The 7,825-nt window shown below is 36.7% G+C and overlaps 1 long non-coding RNA gene across 2 annotated transcripts in view; it reads left to right on the forward strand.

Annotated features, from left to right (window-relative positions):
• The window catches only part of LOC137627553 (uncharacterized), a 19,452-nt gene extending 15,719 nt beyond the window's left edge, over positions 1 to 3,733 (forward strand). Inside the window, exons 3-4 of one of the 2 annotated variants that reach the window (XR_011041190.1) lie at positions 1,249 to 1,307; positions 3,722 to 3,733. This is a non-coding gene — a long non-coding RNA (uncharacterized lncRNA). Of the gene's footprint in view, positions 1 to 1,248; positions 1,308 to 3,416; positions 3,492 to 3,721 lie in introns of those variants that run through there. The other variant, XR_011041189.1, reaches the window with a different exon arrangement.
• Positions 3,734 to 7,825: the final 4,092 nt, after the last annotated feature.

The following is a 7,825-nucleotide window of genomic DNA, read 5'->3' on the forward strand; positions in this document are numbered from 1 at the left end:
TCTTGTTTTAAAAAATTAAGGGAGAATACTGTTATATGTATTCCAAAAGCGCATTAGACACTTGAAGATTTACGGTTTCCTTGCCTTAATTCAGAGAGCTCCAGTGTCAATTTCACACTTCCTGTTGGCTCAAAACTCAACTATGTGCTGGGTTCTCTCATTTGAGAATCCGGGATTAATAGGTAGCAGAGGGTGAACAGAAAGAACCCTTGAATTATTATGCTTTTTGGTGAGGATTTTCTTTTCTGAAAAGACCTGATAAGACCAATTTTAGTACTATACTTGAAGGAGATTGGAGTCTCCTCTTCTTGCTAAAAATTATAAATGACATCATCAGAGCTAATATTAACCCAGTGCTTTCACGCTGTCTTAAAAATAGAAAAAATGGAGCTTATTTTAACGAGATTTGATCGGCCATAGTCGTCTCAAACAAATATACCTTAGATGGGGGCAGGGCTCCAATGTGTGCTCATCGCGTTTGATTATTGTCAGGCTGCTAAAGATATATTGGTCACTGAAAATACTACTTCCATGGTAAATCCGTTACTGGTACTTTATAGCCGATTATGTTGACCTACATGCATTTATTGGTGTCTACAAGAAATAAATCGTGGGAAAAAAAAATTTTAATCTTATTTTTCAAATATTTGAATATTGAATCTGTTTGTGCGAGAGTTTGTGAAACAAATTGAAGATTAAACGAAGTTCTCAATGAATCTGGGGTTTCGGTTGCATGAACACTTGATTCAACCAGTCTGACCCAAGTCTTTCGTAGCATTTACTTGCAGCTCGTGAGATTCTTCCCATTTCATAATATCCTGGGATTTTCAGAGGTTGGTATGCCATTACAAAAATCATGAAGTAGTACAAATTTTTTGCATGGGGGAGGGAGGAAAAGTTTTAATTTGACTTTCTTGTCCGCGCGCACACACACACACACACACACACACACACACACACACACACACACACACACACACACACACACACACACACACACACACACACTGTATAACTACTTCCTTCTCCCCCCCCCACCTACCCAAGGGACAGGGAGAGCAGAGCATGACTGCAAATAATTTATATATTTAGTCTGAAACTTGCTCTTTATTATGAGTAAGATTATATATATATATATATATATATATATATATATATATATATATATATATATATATATATATATATATATATATATATATATATATATATATATAAAATTAACATTAAATTATTTCCCCTTAGCAGGATGTGACTTCAGGGAAAAACAACAAAAGGCAAATGAGGCAGATTTGTCCAGTCAAAAGGTCAGTTGTGTAAAACTAAAATGCTTTCTTTAAATAAATACTTAATATAATTTTGATTATGCTAGATGTATTTGTATTTTACTATTCATTATAGTTAAGAAATAATTATTTCAAGCTTACTCCACATGGAAGACTTTTTCTTCATTGGGCTAGTATATTCCGTACTGTACATGACAATTTAAAGGTAGAAATATCACGTAAACTTTCATATACAGTACTGTAGTTGGATTTCCAAGTTGTAACAATGCAGTAATCTTGTGCTACTGTACTGGTTTAGTACACCGCTTTAAATTACCTAATTTATTTGTTTTAATTGAAATATTCTAATTGCGCTTAGTTTAAATCCTTTTCCATATTGAGCGTATGACCCACCTTTCTCTTTTGGGAAATCATGTTCCATTTAGTTCAATTTCTGTTCTTAAGCCTTAATAGAATCTTGGCAAGGTGCAGTAGAGCTCGGTTGAAGAAAAGATTTCACATGACAAACTCCAAATAATGTGGAATAGCTTTGTCCAAAACTCCAAATAATGTTGAATAGCTTTGTCCAGTTTTCCATAGAATACGAGTTTTTTTAATGTGCATTAACTGAAAAATCCTATTTTCTTTTTCATAATTGATGTAATGTATGTCAACATTTAACTGTAGCATTATACCATCAGTTGCATTTTTCTGCTCGTATTTGTTTCCATGTTAAGAGTTCATTCTTTTAACTGTTTCATCAGTTTTGTTTATTTATAGTTTTACCTTTATTTCTATGCCTCATACACCATTTACTGTACATAATGTACCATTAACATGTTTAATTTTATGTAGTTGAAAGTTTTCTCCATTGAGAAGCTTACTATTCGAATTCCTGCCCTTTTGAACTCGCTACAGTATAGAATGTCTGATTTATGTATTACAAGAATAACAAATGGATAGTTAGTAGGGGAAAATTTTTTTTTCCTAATTTTGAAATCTATTTGATATACTATTCAGGTTTTGCGTATGTCCATTTCATTAAGGCTGGTATAGATGAAAGCATTACTTTGGTTATTGACTCTCGTGGTGGGTTTTTGCAATATATGTCATGGATTAGGTGGATGGCTCTTGTTGAAAAGGGTAACTTTTCTAGTTTGTAATGTTACAATCCTTAAATAGGATTTTGGTATCTTGAATAAAAAATAGTTTCATCTCATGTCTGCATTCACGTTTTATATCCGGCAAAGAGATAGCCAATATTAAAGGAAAAGGCTGGCTTCATTAAGTGAAGATCATTAAATTTGCTTCTAGATATGAGAATTTTTTTATTATAACTAAATCTTTGTAATGGGTAAGAATAAAATTCATTAGAGTAATTTTTACTTTGAAAAAACAGACTAGTACTTTTTACAGGGGAAAAAAATTGTTTGTTACTTTTCATTACACAAGGAAGCATTGAACTAGTCTGTTGGTATACATTTAAATTAAGATATATCAAGAAAGCAATAATTTGTGTCGAGCACTGTTTGCTAGAGATAAAAAAGCAGTACTGTACATGTAAAGGGACAAACCATTTGTGTGTGAAAATCAGGAGAGTATTTTACTCCAATAAAGTAAAGCTTGATCAGTAAGGATAATTATTGCTTAGGTGTTTTTGAAATGTTAGTGTGTTACATAGTTATTAGCAAATGTAATTTGATCATAATAAAAATAAAGTACAAACAGAGATCAAAAACATAACCGTTGTCATATTTTAAACTTAGAATATATTATACAGCTATTCAATTTTGAACTTATAAATGCATATCTAATTTTAGTAATACCCTTAGATTTCTTTCATATAAATGGATATTGTATACACATTGATTCACTCCGGGCTCATATGGTCCTAATCCGACTCGAAAAGACTTATCCCCTTTTCCCTCTCCAGTGCGATATCACGCACATTGTCGTTTTGAAAATGTCACCAGATATTTTGCGCACATTGTCTCCTTGAAAATACTAGTTATTTAGATGGATTTTATAATTTTGATTAAAACGTCTTATATTCAGCATTAAAGGGGCTTTGTGAAAAAATATAATTCTGATGTAAATATGTTGAATAATTAAACTTGTCAATATCACTTCATACCATAAGTATTTTAGCAGAAAAGCTCTTGGAACCTTATAGATTGATATAATGCAATATAAGGAACAAAGACATACAGTGCAACAGAATTATGACAAGGAAAATGATAGACTTTGGAAAGGTGTGCACTTTCAATGTTCCTAATGGCTGGGTATTGTGTCCAACTGTATTAAGGAAGTAGAGCTACCATCATGATAAAGGTGACAATATACTTGAAAGGAACTGGTTTTGTTATAGGGCCTAGTTTTGTATTGGAATTAGTCTTAATATTGATTTTGGGGTGTGTGTTTTTTTGTTCATTAGTAATTATTTCTTTTTCTTACAGGGTGCGGTTACAGCAGAAATTTCAAACTTTAGACTTCAGTATTAGGAGGAGAGCTGCTTACCTTTACAGAACGCAGAAAAAAACCAAGAATGTAATGTTGATAACACCTGCATGCCCAGCTCCTGATTAAGGTTGAGAACAATGTAATCTTCGTTTTACTTTCAATAGCAGACAGAATTAAAGGGTCAAATATCAAGGCCCCATAACACCTAGTACAAAGTTATCAGGCAGAATAACGAGTTGAATAATTATCTCAATCGTTCCTCCTAATTCAGTTTAGTATTCTTTGGGTGTAGTATTAAAACTGTAATGAACATCTGCATCATCACATAATATTCCAAAAGGACCTGACCTCTTATGATGGGAAAGATGGTTTTGTGCAAATTCGTAAAATTTTCTTTCAGGCTTATTCCTTTAAACAGGTCACCAAACAAATATTTTTTTTCCTCGTCTGCATTCATTCAACAGTTGGGCAAGGTATTTTGCAGACATGGACACAAGGTTGGGTAATTGGTATTATGTGGAAAAGGTCACTTTATTTGATCTCTGATCCTTACATTTTTGAATTTTTAACAAGCTAATTATGTTTGAATGTTAGCACCATTTCAATCAACATGATCTCTTTAAGTGTTCATGAGCATTTATGTCCCATTTATAATAGTTTAGTGTACTATTTAGCTTATATTTTCATGGTTATTAATGTTAAAAATAAATGTCAAAATATTATTTCAATAGTTTCCCAATGACCTTATATGTTGTTTTCGTAAGAGTTATTATTGGCTTTAGTAGTTTGGTTCATTGGTACAAGATTTGTTCCTTTTACCATAATATTCAACATTGTAATTGTTATTTTAATACAAATCAATCTTTCATCACAGGTATGTAAATGAAATTTTCTTTTTGGCTCTAAATCTCATTTAATAGGTTTTAATTCAATATAATATACAAAGATTATCACAGGGTTGAAACCTAACCATAAATACAGACCAGTTCTACCAGATGGCTTAATTTCACAAGATATAGTTTCTCATTCACTTCAAGGCAATTTAATGCTTTCATTTATTATTGGTGAAGCAATTTTAACCCCACTACCATGCTTTTTAGCAGTGAAGAATCGGAGAGTAACAATTCTTGCAATTCAGTTTTATTCTCATACAGGCCTATAGGCAATAACCTGTTTCTTACAATATTTCAAATGTACCAAATCTAAAGCTTAAGTCTACTAAATATTTTCACAGATGTCAACACTGATACAAGATCCAAAGGTAGTGACAAAACAAAACAAGGTGAAGGAGGAAGGCATCTTAGAAGTTGCCAAGATCACCCAAACGTCCCGATATCGCATGAGATGAATGTGACCTTACTGATACTAGCGTAAAGATTTGTGCTGCTGTTGAGAGCACTAGCGTAAAGATTTGTGCTGCTGTTGAGAGCCCGACACAAACCACTTTTAATTGGTATACTTTGATGGTCACAAGGAAGCGTAAGTACTTCCTAGAGTCCGGATGGACTGCGATCTGAAAGTATCTCAGATTAATCGGCATCTTGAAGTCCTGATCACCTGCTTGTTGTCAACGTCTTTTCTCCAGTATAGCTTGGACTTCTACCCAAAGGTCTGGATCCTATGTGAATCACTGGCGACAAGACTATGATACCAGGGAGGTGGAGCGCTGATGAACGGGAGGGAGTAACTGGATTGAAGGGACGCTCGCCATCATATTTTCTGTGCCGTGATACTACCACTTCATTCATCTATTTAGCAGGCACCCTCCAAGAAGGGGCTTTGGTTAGTTACCCGGCTTAGGATGTGCGGGAGTTGACAATCTTGCTTGACAGAAGGTAGAGGCAGATTGTGGTTGCTGGAAGGACACCATCCGCTGCAGAAGTGAGTCTGGTTGACTTTCCTCTGCTTGGTTACTGCCATAATTTCTTCTGTTAGAAACAGAAAAACACTCCAGAGATTAGGATCATCTGTTGACTGATCTGTTTATGAAGCCTGCAAGCCAACCCTTGGGAAGAAAGTAAAGTGAGAGCAAAGTTCATTCATTAACTTGAAAGTGCAGATTATTACCTATAAAAAGGTAGAATCCAACTTGCATTTTTCCATAACTGGTGTCTTAGGTCCAGCCGGCTGAGGAAGGACACTGTCGCATTAATCAGAAAAGTTTACAACAGTCATCTTTCCAACATTATACTGCGACTGTCTTCAGGAGCGGTTGGAAGTCTGACTGATCTATGCCATACTAGTTAGTTCTTTTGATCGCTACAACCTCACCATCTTTGTGAGCTGAGGACGGTGGGTTTTGGGGGAGCCTATAGGTGTCCATCTACCGAGTTATCATCAGCTGTTGCCTAACCCTCCTGTCCCAGCTTGGGTGGAGAGAGGGCTGTGGGGCTGATCATATGTATATATGGTTAGTCTCTAGGACATTGTCCTGCTTGATAGGGCAATGTCACCATCCCTTGCCTCTACCATTAATGAGCACCCTTTAAATCTTCAAGATGGGCCTCTTGCTCCTTCCTCCTCGGAGGGTATTGCTTCAGGAGAACAAGCAGCCGTACTCTTCAAGATCCCTCATAGCTCATGAATCCTGAGTTACCTTGTGGGTTTAAGGGTCTGCTGAAGCGCTGGATCTTTTTCTAGGGCATGTGGCTTTCAAGAAAGGGGAAAGCTGGTAGTTTTCATTCCCTTGTATCCTCCATGCACTCTGACACTGGACGAGACATGTCCCAGTTCGGAGTGGGCTGTCAATCTGTCTCATCCTTCCTCCAACTCCAAGGCGAGGAAAGGTAGTCAAATTCTATCGACGACAACCAATAATTGTCAACCAGGGTTATCGCGTCCCTATGCAAGCCACGTCTGGGCGAGGTGCATCTGGTTGAGAATGGTCTACTTTTCATGATGAGGTGAAGGGGTCAGGGAGAGGTAAGCATGCTAACTTGCAAGTGCCCTCAGGTGAGAGATGGCTCCTCTTGTAGGTGTGATGGCGAGGCAATCGTCATCTCTGCAGTGCTTCAGAGAACTAGCTCATTCAGAGAAAGGCACTTGTCCTGGCTTGCAATACTTTAGCAAGGGGGTGGTCTTGAGGTGCTGATTGCTCATATATGCTGCTCAGGTGAAGGAGAGTGGGGTTATCTGGTTCCTTCACAGTAGAACATTTCCAGAAGGAAGGGTGCATCAGAGAAAATTCTCTCAGGAGGTCTTAGAGGGGTTAATGGAGAAAATCTCTCCGGCAAGGTTTGCCTTAAGGATAAAGAGCCACCACTCTTACCCAAAAGGAAAGGTTTGAAGGGGCGGTCTGACTACAGGAGTGTCCTCAGCAGGCAGGGCAGGGCACAAAAGGTGAGGATCAGTCTCCCTGGAACTCAAGGTGCCGCACTTATTGTACAGTATACCACCACCTGACATTTCCGCAGGTACCTTCACCGAAACATGGTCGTTAATGTGCTGAAAAATTGGAAAAAAATTATAGTCTGTCAAAAATTCCAGTCTGCAAAAGTCTCCTCACTGACAAATGCTATTAATTTGGACTACTGTATTCTGTGACCAACAAGGGGACCGGGGCTCCCCGCCTCCCACCTAGCAACTAATAAACACGGGTTAACACCGCATGATAAAATTTTGACTGCCGTGTATTCCAGCTTTGCTGTGATCTCCTGTGTAAAGGGCGAAGGTTTTTATTTGTACTCTAACAAAAATAAATTCACAGTATTGGTGAAAAAACCTCACTCTACCATCAACTCCTCAAAGAATCCTTGGCACATATAAAGCTTGTCTGTATAAGGAGTGTAAAAGCAATGATAGTCCCATAAATGGACTAAATGCAACACCTTGATAGAGAGGTTTGAAACTAGCAAGACACAAATGAAAAGAAAAAAGCAAATAGAGGTTTCCCAGTTGTGTGGATGTTCAAATTGAGAGCATATGGGAGCAAAAGAAAACCAAGACATGTTAAAGATAAAATTGTTACTAGTTACAGGAAGAGAAAGTCATAATTGCTATATTAGGTGTCAACACTGATAATTACAAAATGAAATTAACATCGTTTTATCCACAGAAATAAGTTTGTTGTAAGAAATAAAGTACTGCAGCCTGAGGTTACA

Source organism: Palaemon carinicauda, chromosome 35 (assembly GCF_036898095.1).
Source record: "Palaemon carinicauda isolate YSFRI2023 chromosome 35, ASM3689809v2, whole genome shotgun sequence".
NCBI classification, from domain to species: domain Eukaryota; kingdom Metazoa; phylum Arthropoda; class Malacostraca; order Decapoda; family Palaemonidae; genus Palaemon; species Palaemon carinicauda.